The sequence below is a fragment of the Anomalospiza imberbis genome, chromosome 2 (genome assembly GCF_031753505.1).
Source record: "Anomalospiza imberbis isolate Cuckoo-Finch-1a 21T00152 chromosome 2, ASM3175350v1, whole genome shotgun sequence".
Classification (NCBI taxonomy): domain Eukaryota; kingdom Metazoa; phylum Chordata; class Aves; order Passeriformes; family Viduidae; genus Anomalospiza; species Anomalospiza imberbis.
The window spans coordinates 80,916,187-80,932,258 of NC_089682.1; the positions used below are offsets into that span (position 1 = coordinate 80,916,187).

The 16,072-nt window shown below is 39.5% G+C and overlaps 1 long non-coding RNA gene across 1 annotated transcript; it reads right to left on the bottom strand.

Annotated features, from left to right (window-relative positions):
• Positions 1 to 3,884: 3,884 nt before the first annotated feature.
• Positions 3,885 to 15,086, bottom strand: LOC137469361 (uncharacterized). Its single transcript, XR_010996459.1, has 3 exons — positions 14,529 to 15,086; positions 10,575 to 10,717; positions 3,885 to 5,834 (listed from the first exon to the last, which is right to left on the bottom strand). It is a non-coding gene; the product is annotated as an uncharacterized lncRNA (long non-coding RNA).
• Between the last annotated feature and the right edge of the window lie 986 nt (positions 15,087 to 16,072).

Here is a 16,072-nt window from a genome sequence, read left to right on the forward strand (position 1 = left end):
GAGAGGTCCAGCGCAGCTTGGTGTGTAAGGGCACATAAGGCTGTGTGTGAGATCTGGGGCAGGCGTGTGCTCTGGGAGCTCCTCCAACAGCAGTTGCTTGGAAACTGATGAACTGCATCTTGCTTCACCCCTGCCAAGACCTAAAGAACTAAAAAGTTCTTGTGTTTCCCATCCTCTCCCCATGGTACATCCCACTGGCCTGGGCGGGGAGCTGCCTACACTGACCCTGCAGCTTTGATGTAAGCAGCTAGTCCTCTGTATCAGCTGGAGAAGCTGATTTTCACAGCTCATCCTTTATCTGTAGGATCTCTTGAGCTCTTCCTCAGAAATGGCTGAGTTTCTGTGATTCCTTTGTCTGGTATATGCAGTTAATTAAAATCTCTGGGTGCAAAAACTTTTTTGAATGAAGTGTCCTAAATAAGTATGTTATTATCATTGGCAAAATGATTTTGAAACCCTGCTTATCTCCATATGAATGAATAATGCGGTGATACCATATTTTCTATTGCTTTAGTTTTCTAGATGTGTCAGTGTTATCTGTTTCAGCAGTCATCATTGCACAGAGTAGACATAAACTCTCATTAGGAGACTGCATTACAGCTTAAATTACACTTAGCCATCACCTTGAATTTGTTTGTATGTCCTTCAAGCAAATTATAAGCCAGAAAATCATTGGTAATACCTTAGTACTTCTGGTGTACACCACCTTTACAAACAACTCAAATGTTAATAAATTCAATTTATACTAAGAAATAGTGTCCTGTGTTCTCATAAATGAAACAAATCCTATCACTTCACCATTTTCTAGCTAAAGCTGGAAAAACACTCAGTTTATGATTTGGAGACAGTAAGTAAACAAACAATATGCATCACTCATTGACTTTTTTCTTCTGAGACTAGTATCAGCTGGAAGCTGCATATAAATATTCTATGTTGATCAATACAGAAATGTCAATAGGCACATAGAGAAGGCAGCTTTTAAAGAGCCATTTATGAAAGACTTCTTAGAGAAGCTGTTACCAGTGGGAGAGGCCTCCCATGTATTTGGTTTTGGTGTGTCTACAAGTCAAAGACTAGTTGATGTGTACACTAGTCCTAATTAGCAGGATTGCACATCAGCTGGAAGCATTCTCAGCAGCTAACATCAGCAGTGCTACAACTTGCTGTGGAACTGAAGAAATGTGTGGCTGTCACTGCTGTATTCTGGTCTTGGATTACAAAGATGTTGCAGTCCATTAGTAAAACACACTGCAGATTAGAAGACCAGATATTTTGATTCTTACAGCAGTAGGGCTAAAATCTACACAGAGCTTCAGGTGCAGTAACAATTTCTTTGAAATAGACTGAGCAAATATATTTTTTTAATAGTAACAAAAAAGCTATAGATTTTTTTTTTTTAGAAATCTAGTTACAGCTTTGATGAGCAGCAAAGGTGCCTGGTAAATGCTAAAACAGAGAACAAAGAGCACTGGAGACAAACATCCTTATCATCTTTTTGCTACTTTCTTCTCACATTAACTTCATCCATTAGGCCCAGAGGGGATGCTGTGCATGGGGCACCCCACCAGCTTTGCCTTCCTGCAGTGCCTTGCAGCAGCCAGCTCTTTGTTTTTAGTTACATTTCTCAGCTTTTCTTTGAGTTTCTAAGTCCTGTGGTTTATCTTTTTTTTGCTCACCAGAGAGAGATAACAAGAATAAACCCCTTTGTTCCAACAGTGATAAAAGCACAAGAGGGAAAGACGGTATCCTTCATCTTCCTTCAAATCAGCAAAAGGTGGTCTGAGAGAATGCCATATGTGTGAGGTTGTGTATTAAGGAGGTGTATTGAGCCAACATGAGGCCAGGGCAATTTGCTTCGTCCTCCTGGCAATCCAGCAGTGAAAGATTTGCAGGAGAAAAATAGTGTGCAACAATTTCTATACCTGTCTATCCAAAAGATCTATCTCCTAGGGGGAAGAAAAGCAGAAACAAATTGGTCAAGAACATGGGTAACCGAAAGATTCTGACCCTGCAAGCTGCATATCAGAATCTCCTGTAAGCTTTGGGACCAATTTGTAGGCAACAGCTCTCCCAACATTCTAGCACTTCATTTTGCAGGGTAAGATTCCACTGGGCAAATTAGTGATGGCAGTCTTAGCAGGACATGGTGGTTTGCTTTTTACCATGGAGAATTCAAATAATCTCAGTAGCACTCTCGGCCCTATGGGGGCCTGAAGACTGTTCTAGGCCATTGAGACAGTGCAGATCAAGAATTAAAGGGTGACCATTCCTGGTCTAGACAGCACTCTGAGCATAAAAATCTCAACTTTTGCTAAATACAACTTTTTCAGAAAGACATGTTTAACACAGAGAAATCAAAATGAGCATAGAGCCCTCTGTGGCCCAGGTCATTAAACTCCCTCTGTGGCCCAGGTCATTAAACTAAAGTTCCTTCTCCTGCTTATTTCTTCAGCATTGTCACCACCAGCACTAAGAATTTTATGAATATAAGCTGTTGTTTCCTACACTTTTTGATGGTCTTAAAATGAGTCCTCAGAAAAAAAAAAAATCCTTTTTTACAGAATAAAATAAATATAACCCCCTGGAAACACTTGTTTTATCTTAGTATCCCTTCTGAGCTTTTTGGTGGATTTTTTTGGTTAAGCCAGAAAGGGAGAAAGCATAACTCTGTAATCTTGATCTAAATTACCAGGCAGCAGATTCAAATCTTGTGTATTTATCAGTGTGAGAGTGGAGGAATTATCCTCACTGGTCGCCCTGCTCCAGGTAGTAGGACTGTGATGCTTTGGTAATGCATTCAGCAGAATGCCAGGCATTATCAGTTAATAAGGATCTTGCTACAAAGCCTGATTTCTGTATGCTGAAAAACTCATGCATGTTCCTTACTAAGAAGCTATGCACACTTTTTTTCAAAACCATTGTAAAAAGCATAAAGAAACAAAATCATTCTTTCTTAAATGTAGCATATCTTATTTTTCTTATGTTCTTACTTTGTGGTGGGTTTGTACAGATAATGCTGTACATGGTACAATATATGTTGGCAGTATTATTGAAAAGCCAAGCACAAAGGAAGAAAAAATATGAAGTTTATCTCATTATCTTTAGGAGTCTCCAGATAAAATTGCATATGGGTGTGTTTTCATAAAGCTTTCCTGTTCTCACCATCTAGTAATAATTAAAGCTTTGTGTAAATTCACACATCTTGTCATAAGCACAGAGAAAGTATGGGGAAATTAAAAATTCAAGATATTCATACAATCTTTTAATTTTGCATGTTTTACTGTCTTTGCTTTGAACCTTTGCAGGTGAAGTTAATGCTGTCCCATCAAGAGAGCTCTTTTGTATGTGTATGTTTTAGCCATAGTAGCAGTATCTGTGTGTGGAACACAAAATTCACACGTGAAGCTGAGCTAATTTAGATACACAGAGACATCTAAAGAGAACAAGAGAACCTTGCAATACAATTTAAAGGGAGTTGCAAGCAAAAGGAATAATCATTGGGAAGAATGATTAGAGGACAGGATATCTCAGCACCAAGTCACAGAAGCCATTATAGATTTAGCTGTTCTTCTTTTAATTTCCTATGTAGTGAGTATTTGGCTGGGTGGGTATTTATGGCTGCCTCTAAAATCAGAGAAAAGCCTGCTCTGCTGGGAGGTGAACAGACAGACTTGTTCAGTGGGACATTTCACCCCTCTCAAGGCCACATCGTATTTCCAGACTGCCCCCATAAAAGCTTGTCTTCCTGAGACCCAGGTTGCCTTTCCAACTCAGGGCAGTGCCAGGGTGTTATTGCCTCACTATTTGAGGTCTCTTGCTCCTGTTGATCAGGGTTGCTCGAGTCAGGGAGCTGATGTGCTTTGCATGGCAAAACCTCATGAGAGGCAAGGTGATGTTCTCATTAAAGAACATGGTGATGTTCTCGTAACTGTGAATCCCTCAGGAACATCCTGACCTTCAAGAAACTCAGTTTGTTGTTTGAGCTGTTTTCTTCAGACAGGCCACTGGAGAATGCGGAGGAAAGGTCTGACGTGCAGGGCACACACAGACATGTCGGGAGAATCCTGGGAATATGTCACTGATGAATCATTCTCTATTAACTCACCTACAGCTCTACAGAGAATACAACCTGTAAAAAAATCATAAAATGTTACCTCAGGTACTGTATAGCAATTCAATTAATAATTAGTAATCCAATAATAAGAACCAATTTCTAAAGTTTAATAGTGTCTTGTGATATGAAGTTGTTTCACATGATTGTGGGGACTACTGATTTTAGGGACTATAGATTTTATATCCATATGCATGTGTTTGATTTATTACTACCTTGGATTTTGTATAATTATATGCATATTGAAAAAATGCTGCAAAGCTCCATCAAGTCAGACAGATAGCAACATAGTTTGGACCTTTGAAGATGACAGGATAGATGGAGAACCACATCTTCTTTGAAGCCTGGGGTGAAAGACTAGGCTCCAACATCTAACTTGAACAGTGAGAGATAAGAATGTTTTTAGCAATTAATTAAGTAAAAGTGCATTTATCCTACATAGTACTTGTTATAGCAGCTTCTGAATATGTTGTTTTAGCAGCCTTATTATCAAGTCTCAACAGATCATGCAAAAAAACTGAATTGTGTCTTGGCAGTCACAACATTAGTCTGCTACACATTTAAACAGACTGTGGAAAGAGAATTTTTTAACAGCTAAAGTCCAGGCACCTGGGAAACAGAATATTTTGCAAGGAGATTGGTTTATTTCACTTGACAGTTTTATTAAACTTTAATCACCTTTTCAATGAGTGCATTGTTTAGTACTCGCTGTTCCTATGGCCTAAATCAGGGACTTTTAAAAAGATGATTACTTATTTTTCTGATTCTCAAGCACAGTGCAGTTCTGCTGTCTTTCATTATTAACTGTAAATCAGAGATAGAAATAGTGTAGATAAAAGAAGGCAATAAAACAAAATTAAAATGCTGTCAGCGCTAGATTTGTCAGAAATTTAATGAGCTTTGCCATAATGAATGTTGATTATAGGTAATATTTCACAATGTCATTCATCACTCAACAAAATAATATTATTCTAGGAGACAGATGTAACTGTGTTCTGCAATGATGGAAGTACTCATAGATGAGATTGATGTGTGCTGTGAGAGGGTGCCATTGCTACCACGCTTCCGTTAAAAGCTGTGTGGATTATATGATGTTGAAGTGGTCTCTTACCCAGTATTTGCTTCACAGAAAGCCTAAATAACAGTAACTGAACACCCTTCTCAGCTGGAACTGTCTGCTGCTAGCCATTTCTATGGTTTTATGCTGATCTGATGTTTGCCCCATTTCCCTCTGATCTCTACATCTTCTCCATGCTGCAGCAATGCCTGTGGCATGTGGAGGTGAAGCTTATAATGAGTCAGTAGCCAAGGGTGTATGATAAGGCTGCTGCCCTGCCTGGAGACTGTGGATCCCCCAGCCCTATGAACAAAGACCTATAAGCAGCTGGACCTCATGGAGACATCCTTTATGGTAAGCACTATATAGTGTTACAATTTCTGGCACTTTAATTGCTCTGTCATTGCCCCTGATACCTAGGAACCTTGCTTCTAGTTATTTTCTAGGGAAGAGAAAACCCAAAGAGTTTATTGATGGATTTACAGGCAGATTTTGCAGCTAGGTCAGATCTTTCATTTGCCTTCAATGCTTTTTTTTCACAACTATAAATCTAGTTGTTTCAACTGATTGCTTTCTACTTGTGTGGATGAGAAAATTAGGTCAGTCACATCTGCTGGGTGTCATCCTCTACTCATTTGCATTGGTGTAACCAGGTAGTTGCTACACCTGCAAAAACAAGAGAGGGACGAGTAGCTCTCAGCACAGTGACTCACACCTGGTGGATGTGCACACTAATCTCAGAAGTGTCTTTCATGGTGGGGAATTTGCTTGGAAACTGATCTTTGTAAACTGTGTCCACAAAGAGACTTCAGCATGGACACAGCTACTCAGATAACCAAAAGCAGGAAACCATTTCAATTCCAGATTCACCTTTATGTTACTTGTTACTTTGGCTGCCATCACACAAAAAGTATTGGCTGGATTTATTGATAGCAGAGTTTGAGAAGACTACTTCAAAGCTAATCAAAAAGGCAGTTTTAGAGAAATGCTATGATATGTTACTCCAAGTCCTCAAAATCCTTGTTGGTACTGGTAATCTTACTCACACAACCACCTCCTCATTACTAGAAGGAGTACCAAAGAATCCAAAATCTGGTTACATATTACCTGGAGCTGGCTCTAAGGTTCAACACAATAATATTTCTGAAGCTAAGAAAGAATTGTTTATAAGCACTAAGATTTTAATTGGTACCCCAACCAACAGTATTTGGTGTTCTTCAAATATGTAGCCACTGCTTTATTTTAACTGCCTTTTGTCATAGATCCATCTGATATCAAGACATCAAGAATGAGCCTATGAGCCTATATGAGGCTATGGCAGATGGTCTGGATAATCTAATATGGATGGGGAACAAAAAAACAAACCCATATTTAGCTGACCATTATCAGTGTCAGTGTCTCTCACCGTACAGTGCACACAGAACTGGACTCAATATTGACAATGAGTTACTTAACACCGAGTGGCCCAGGGTAAGCCAGGCAAGCTCTAAATCTGGGGCATTTTCTGGTATCCTTCTAAATATCAGCCAAGGCATAGACAGTAAAGTTTTGCCTTCTTGAGGTATGGCCAATCACATATGGATTAAGATTTGTGAAAGTGATTTTCTTTCCGTTTTTTTGGAGACACTGAAAGATGCTGACAATGTTGTGAAAAAGGCCCACTAACTCTTTAATGAAGTCCTGACTCAATAAAGACTCAATAAATAAATAAATAAATAAATAAACAGCTGGGAAACCTAATTTTTTTCTCCAGGTATGGTTAGCTGAAGACACAAATCTACTAAGATTCATTACAAAATCTAAAATGGTGCAGCCCAGTTCAACACCTGGTAGCCTGAAAGTTGACTCGGATCAATACCTGAGGAGTTTTTAGACTACTGTTTCTCTTTAGATATTCACAGTGTTTCGACACATTTGGTTTGGTGTTTCTCTTATTTCACAGGGATGAGATCCAAGCTCAATGCTCAACACTGCCCATGCCACAGAGCACACCCTCCTTCCAGTACCTGCTGCAGTACCCGAGCTCCTCAGGACTGGGGGAGAACCACGTTCCTTGGTAACTCCCTGTTCTCAGACCACAGTAATTCAGGGTGTCATGTCATTTGTTTCAGCCTGTTTTTATTGACTGGATAAATAACTCCCTTGATTACAGCAGTTGCAGTTTTCCCTGGGGTTACATTTGGCAAAACCCTGCTCACCCTTCTTTAACTGCACTGTTAATTAGGAGGCCTGTGTTTCCCTTCTTGTCAAAAGCAACTAAGCTCCTTGCCACTGGAATTCTTTCTTCTCCCTTCTCCTAGGGTGAAAGAACAGTGATTGTTTGTTTGGTATGCTTCAAGTCTTTTGTATGCTTTTAATAAAATCTGTAATTAATACTTTGAAAGGGTGTTTTTTCCCTTCTGTCTGAGCACATCTTGAGCATAACTTTTCAATGGCAGTAAACGAAAATAAAGAATAGTTATTTGCACTCCCAGCATGACTCTGACATTACTTGGAGTTCTGCAAAAGCCTTGGATGGCTACATGTGAATGTCTAAAAGAAGTCAGTGGGATATTTGTAACAAGCAACATGACTCCATTAACATGTTAGAGGGAGAAGTTTGGCCAAATACTGTCAAATCTTTCACAGTGTAAAAATCCAGAGACACTGGACTTTCTGGGTACACAGGGCAAGGTATTAGTGCCCTTTTCCTATTTTAGAAGAAAGTAACAATCGTCTTTGACCTGTTAAAAACTATAAAGAGCACGAAAAGCTTTCAGAAGTCAAAGACAAAACTAGACATGTCAATATAAGCAGTAATAGCATTCCCACATGGGAAAACAATAACAGTATAATTTTTAAACACCGAATACATATTACTTATTACCATCAGATATCACAGTCTGAGAGTTTAGTTTTAGAATTTGAAAAAATTAGACATTCATATGCTTCCAGATACAAAATAACCACAATAGATTGTGTTCATCTCACATAACCTGTTGAGAGACTCTGTCTATAGCCAAAGGAGGGAAAAAGGCACCTCCTGAGGGTGACTCAGGTTTTCAGTCTTTAGGCTCCAAGTTTAAAATGAGATGTTCCCTTTACTTGCAAGAGAACATAAATTCCTCTTATCATTAAGAGACAATAGTTTTTCAAGTAAGACATACTATACTTTTCATATCTGGACTACAAGAACATTTTCTCTGATTTATATGCCACTGATGACTATCATGACTAGAATCTGGAATATAATGAGGATGCAGCAATTTCTATAGCCACATGATGGGCACTTGAAAGAAACTTTGTATTTTTCTGAAGTGTTGGTCCTTGCCTGAGGTAGGCTGTTCAGCTAGATGAACCACTGATCTGCTAGGAAGACTGTCATGTACTTATTAATATCTTCTTATTATTACCTATTTTCATATTCTTGTAAGAGCTTTGCATTACATTTTAAAACCTTGACCTGACTTTCTGAAGAAAAGTTGTATTTATGCAGACACTGAATGAAAAATATATTTATTGGCTCTCAAGAATCATGCTATTCTCTACTATGAAGTACCCTGCTCAATGCTTACAAACCCTTTACCATTTTGTATTTTAACATGTTTATATAGTTTGATTTGAAGGCATCCAGCTGGTTCTGAGAATCACTTTAGCAAAAAGCTAAATAGATAAGTTTATTACAATGCCTTAGGACAGCAATCACAGTGTTTTTAAAAACATGAGCCTGGGAGAGGGTTGTTCTCATGTGCCATATCCATGCAGCCTTCAGGATTGATTGTGGAGATATAAGAAATGGCAACTCTATCACAAGGAGGTGGATTGAAAACTGGCTGAAATGGCAGGCTTAAAGACTGTAGTCACTGTCACAAAGTCCAGATGGAGGCAAATCACTACCAGAGGTCAGTAGTGAGGCCAACCCTGTTTTAACATCCTCATTAATAACCTGGATGATGGGAAGAGTGTGCCCTTAGCAAGTTTGCAGAATACAAACTAGGAAGAAGAGACTGATAAAGAGAATTGGTGTGCTGCCCTTCAGAAGGACTTCAGCAGGATGAAGAAATGGGCTGACAAAAGCCTCATAAAGTTCAGTACAGGGAAATGCCAAAACCTGCATGTGGAGGGAAACAAGCATATGCTAGGATCTGACTAACTGGGGAGCAGCTTGACAGGGAACAATCTTGGGGTCCTGATAGACAGCAGGGTTACCCCAAAGTAACCATGTGCTCTTGATGCCAGGGTGGCCAGTGGCTGCCTGGGCTGCATTAGATAGAACAGTCCCAGCAGGTTGAGGAAGGTGATCTGTCCTCTTCACTTAGCATTGGTGATGCCACACTTGGACCAGTTCTGGGATCCTCAGTACAAGGTACAGATTTCTGGAGTGAGTCCAACACAGGGCTACAAAGATGATTAAGGGACTGGAACATCCAACAGATGAAGAAAGGCTGAGAGAGATATGAATGTTCAGCCTTGGGAAGAGAAATCTCGGGGGACTCTCACCTATGAGTATAAAAATTTGATGGGAGAAAACAAAGAAAAGGGAGCCAGGCTCCTCTTCAATAACAGGACAAGAGGCAGCAGGCATAAACTGAAACACAGGAAATTCCACCTGATCACAAGAAAGGACTTTTTTTTTTTACTGTGAAAGTGGTCAACATTGTAACACATTGCTAAGAGAAGCTGTGGAGTCTCCATCTGCAGAGATAATTCAAACCCAGCTGGGCAGAAGGCAGGAAACCTACTGTAGCTGACCATACTTGAGCAAGGGGGATGAACTAGACAGGCTCAAGAGCTCCCTCCCAACCTAAGTGATTTTGTGACTTTGTGATTCGTGACCCTTCAAAGTCCTGGCATTGCTAATAGCTTATTGTAACCACAGTTCCCTGCAAATGCAAACTGAATGGCTGTTTGCTCTGACTTTCATATAAAGCTTCCAGAAGCTTGGTTAAAACTGGCCCAAACATTTGTTGGGTCTTTTTCCCCTCACAAAATCGTATTATTTCAATGTAAATTAATATGTACAGTTCTCCAAGTATTTATTTTTGGAATATTTTCATTTCAGAAAACTTCGAAACTCCTTCCTATTTCACTTTATGCATTTTTATTTATTTAAGTGTATCATAACAGATAAGCAGTTGTGCTGCAAGATAGATTGAACACCTAATTTTTAGAATCAGTAAAGGAGTTAATACATTTTACTTATTGAAATAGCTTTTTAAATATTGTATCTCGGGTTGATTAAGTTCAGTGCACAGAGAATCTAGAAAAGGTATTCTGTACAATCACAAAGTAGTAACTCATCTTCATGATGAAAGGAATACTGACATTAAATGAACACGAAGGAGACACTACTTACAGGAGAAGAGGAAAACAGTGACATTTATGTCTTGTTTTGGGGTATCTACAGCCAAAGGCTTCCTTATTCACCCTAAAACAGTGGGATTCTATATCTCCTTCACCCTGGTGCTGAGATCATTGCAAGAATCAGGTATAAAGGCCTCTGCAGTGCACCAAATACATGCTGGAAGAGGGCCACCATGCATTGCTGTCAGAAAATAAGATCTGAAATCCTGAAAAGTTTATAAAAAAAATAAAAGCACTTTACCCTCTTGGCACTAAGAACATATAAAAATATTAAAAAGCAATCTGAATACTAGACACTAAAAGGAAACCTAAATTCAGGAAATGAAAGAGAGGTCTGTAAGTACTGTCTCTGATAGTATATTCTTTTTCAATAAAGGCATTTATTTCTCACTATTTTATCAGTACTCCCGTGGTAGTCTGTGAGCTAGAGATAAAATGATTTTTTTTTTTCTGGCTAACAAATGAATTCTTACAGGATTCTAAAATGGCTACAGTTTGCTTACCTCTCAGATGTCTATGTCTTTTCAGGAGGGTATCAGAGGTAAAGTTTTCCTAGTCTTTAGAGACAACCAATAGATAGGCTATTAATTACCTGAGAACACAACATGGGTCAGCTTTCTGGGAAAGCAGGGAAGGAGGAAAACAGGGAAAAGGCAGCAACTGGAGAAGAGAACAGACACCAACCTCTTCACTGTCCAGAGTAAGAAGGGAGGAAAGAGTTTGTTACTATGTTTTGTGAGGAAAGAGCTGCTTCCAGCATAAGAAATTAGGTAAAGAAAGACATGCAGGTGAAAACTTATGGGGCCATTCAGTCAGTGATGCTATAGCCCAAACACAGCTCTGCAGGAGCTAATTTTCAGAGAAGACTTGTTTTCATCTTAAAGGCCAAAGGTCTATTACATCGTCTCACTGAGCTTCCCATTAGCATAACAAAATAATTTTTCCCCACTTACTCCAGAATACAGTCCAGTAGCAGGAATGCTTTTGGATAACGTACACCTTAACTAAAGGCAAACTGAAAACCTTGAAAGACATCCTGCTTTCCCCTGGGGCCTTGCTGTAATAGGTCATGTTACAAACATTTGCTTTATGTCTAACTAGAATCTGACTGTTTCAGGTACCTGTCACTGAATCTTATTATCTCAATATCTGCTAGAATAAATGGGCTTTGCAGGCTTGGTATCTTCTTCCCAGGGGAATCCTAATGCAATCCTGTCATCTTTCTGTCTTCTGCTTAATAAGATGTTAAGATATTTAAATCTCTTCCTTAAGGCCCTTTTAAATTTTTTATACAAAAAACTTCCACATTTTTTTTTCCTAGCCTTTATCCTGTTCTGCATCCCTTGCTACATTTTTAACCCCTTTTTAATATGCAGGCACTGTTTTTTCCCTATTAAAATCATTGTGTTTTCTACATTATGGAGTTATTCTCCACTGGATTGAATTTGAAAATTCAAACTCTGTGATCTCAGAGCTTCTAAGTTTTCCAAGATGTAAGCAAGATTAATGTTATCAAGCCAAAGAGCAAAGATGACTACCTGAATAGGCTTTTGAAATTTTAAACAATGTAAAATAGATGTGCTCTATTTTCCCCTACTAATTATCCATCTCCACTGTTTATATATAGATTTGCTCTATATTTAGTAATTGGATTATCCTATTGTTTGGATTTCTTTATTCGTACTAGACCTTTAAAATCTCTTCCTTCTACAAGGTCATGTTTTGCAGCTCTGCATTGCATTTTCTTGAGAGGTATACACTTGCAATTACAGGAACATAAGTCATCATCACTGTGAATCACAGACATAAATAAACAAGACTGATGAAAGACCTTTTACTGCTATCAGCTATAACATGAAACGGGTTACACAGACAAGCTGTGACCTGTGAGATCAGATTGGTATCTGGAGTTTTAATCTCTGTTCTTGCTGTGGTAGAGAAAAATGGCTATCATTTATCACTAGCAAAGCATGCAGCAAGCAATAAGAACGTGGGAGCTCAGCTACTTTAAATAGCAGCTGCTGTGTATGCAAATAAGCAGTGCTGTGCCATACATCTACTACAAACAATACGCTGTAATTATGAAAACAGACACATAATAGGTGACTTGAAACGGCAGAGTTCAGATAATTGCAATGGCAAAGTGTTATTGCAGTGAGCAAGCATCATTAACTAATCTACTCAGATAATCAAGAGCCAACTAAAATTTCTCCACTACACTGAGGAGAAATCACAAGGTATTCCAATTAAACCAAAGAAAAAAGGCAGAGGAACTTGTCAAGTAATGGAAGAGTTTGGCTACTTCTGTTTTGTTTTCTCTTTCAACACACTGTGCTGGCCATAGGGCTAATAATACTGGTATATTAGACAGGATTATATATACTGTGGCAAAGTGCACTGTTCTTTTTCTTTAGCTTGAAAACAGCAAGACTGCAGTGCTCCAGGTAGGATCAGTACAGTACAGCCTATTTGCTTCACGGGTTATGGAATCCACATGGATGGTCTGATGTCTCATCTTGGAGCTCATCCAACAGTTTTAATGAGTCTAATCACTGATTTCTAGGGAAAGCAGGGGAAAGAGTGCCAGGGACATGAATCCACCTGGCAATGGCTCTGTTAAGCCATCCTATGTCTAATCTCTCCTTTCACCCATGCATGGTGTCATGTAGTCATGTACTTAATGTGTAAGGCACAGAGTTGAGAGGACAACCACTCTTCCAGTTTAGTTAAAACATTGCCAGATTCCAGCAATGCCAAATTTTGCATGCAGAGCAACAGTTACTAGCCATGACTCATTCTGTTAAATAGCTGTAATTTTGATAATTTCCTCCAAAACCAAAACATGTCTTGTTTTTGTTCTGAGATTTTGTTTTGCTGAGCTGCAGCCTTTATGAATAGCCTTTGCCTTCATAACAGTATAGATGCTGATCATTGCACCTATTTTTCCAAACAACAAATATAAAAACTATTTTCCAGTATTATTGTAGCTATTACTATAAATTTTGTTTTATTACTAAAAATTTTTGTTACAGATAGTTGATCTTCAACTAGTAATGCACAGCTCATATGCTTTATATATACACACCACTATGTTTGAATTACTAACACAAACAAATAGAACAGATAGCAACAAATTAATTGCTCTTTTAATCTTAGAATGGTTTGTATTGGAGGGGGATCTTGAAGATCATCTAGTTCCAATCCCCCTGCCATGAGAAGGGACACTTCCACCAGACCAGGCTGCCCAATCCAACCTGGCCTTGAACACCTCTGGGGATGGGACATTCACAACTTCTTTGGGTAATTTGTGCCCATGTCTCACCACCCTCACAGTAAAGAATTTTTTCCTAATATCTAATCTAAACCTACTCTCTTTCAGTTTGAACCCATTCCCTTTTCTCCTGTCACTATATGCTCTCATAAATAATGTCTCTCCATCTTTCCTGTAACTTCCCTTCAGGTACTGGAAGGTCGCAATTAGATCACACCTTCTCTTTTCCAGGCTGAACAATTCAAATTCTCTCAGCCTTTCTTCACAGGAGAGGTGCTTCATCCCTCTGATCAACTTGGTGGCCTCTTCTGACTTGCTCCAACAGACCCACATCCTTCCTGTGCTGTGTGTGTGGGGACCCCAGAGCAGGATGCAGCACTGCAGGTGGGGTCTCACCAGAGCAGAGAAGAGGAGCGGAGTTCCTCCCTCACCCTAGTGGCCACCCTGCTTTGGATGCAGCCCAGGATACGATTGGCTCTCTGTCCAGATGCTGCACTCTGAGAACTTGTTTGTGCTTTGTAACCCGAGAAACAGTCCCCAAGAGTCAGCTTCCACAGGATCACCAAGTCTGAACATGAGTTTCTTTTGAAACTTTTTAACTGTCAGCTTCTAAGTAGAAATAAGCAATACCTGTCAATAACAGCTGAGTAACAGATGCCATAAATATAGGGACCATAAAATATGGGCCTGACTGAGAAAAGACCAATTATACAGCAAGGGCATTTTGGCACTCACTTCAGCAATACCTGGTAGAAAAACCTGTCAGTGGAGCTAGATGGTTATTAAAGAGAGTGATTTGAAGAATTCAGAAATGGCTGCTTCTGAATTATGCAGTACCGTTTCAAGGTTCTGTCAAAGTTATGGGTGTTTCCCTGTGTAGTTCTGAAATGAAAAACAGAGTTGAGACGTTAATGTTTTGTGCAGGACATTAATTTAAAACATGCACAGTGCTAAATCTTGATATCATCTGTTTCACAATACAGAGAAGTTTGTAAGGGAATAAAATATGGTTAGCAGAAATGTTTCATTTTAAGTTTGATGTTTTCTCTTCAGTGATGCAGCACTAAAGGGTACAGTTTATGTTCTATTATTGTTTTGATACTCAAAAGCTCATTTTCTTGTACTTCTGAGTGAAATGGGAGTAATTGCAGTGGTATTGGGCATCCTACATAGTCACAAAGCTAGCCAGAGCAGACTGCTGTGGAGAAGCAACCCCAAAGCTGGAACTTTTTGGAGTTTTATTTGTCACCTTTTATACCACGCAATTCAGAAACATATTTGGGGTCAACTTTAGGCTATTCTGCTGCTAAATTGTAGTATAAAGCACCAAGGCTACTTCAGTATACCTTATAATCCAGTAAGAAAGGCACTCAGACTTCACAAGCTACTGCTAGAAACACCATTTTCTGGAGCCAACACAAGGACAGAAAGAATATATATAATTTTACATCCCTTAAGATGGTGGGAGCCCTGAGCCATGCAGCATCTCACAGAACTCTACTCAGGGCATATGGTACAGGTCCCATCCTGTAGAAAGATTCCCTAACATTTTGGTTTTGAGACTTCTTATAGAATTTTCTTAGACAAAAAATAATGTATTCATCATATCTGTTGTCAAACGACTGTATGTTCACATAAGAACTTGCTGCTCTTCTTTAAGATAATGCCAAGGCCACACAGGTGGTGTAATTGGAAACACGGAGTGGGAGCTGCCTGTGGGCTCCTCTGTTACCATCACCCTGCTGATGGTGCTTTTATCCTGAAGGACAAGCTGTACATGCAGCACAGGGCAGCACAGCCTGCTCAGGCTGACGCTCCTCATGGATTGCTAACTCTCTGATGCACAATAGTCTTCTGGTTAGGACTGTTACAACCCCAAAGGGGAAAACCTTGCAGCTGTTGAAGTCTTTAGGCTTTGCTTCCCTGCTGTGGGCATCAGCTGGTGCTGTGTGTCACACTGGTAGGTTCCACTGCTCCCTGAAGTGAGCTCTGCCTATTATCACACATGAGACAGAGTGAAAAAAGAATTGTTTCTGAAGGGTCCCTGTATTATCCAGCATGAGGGCAATAGGATTCGCAGGCAGGCTGTGCTCCAAGCTTAGGCAACCTACTGAGATAATAAAGATGCAGAGTGCATCAGGCTTCTCACAGCATCAACCACACCATGTACAACACAGCTGCAAGCACAGAAGACAGAAGCAAGAGTCCTGATGTGGAGGGAACATGATGCTCATGGCTCTGTCTGGGACATAGTTGAAATGCCCAGTACAGACACTGCAAAGTGATCTGT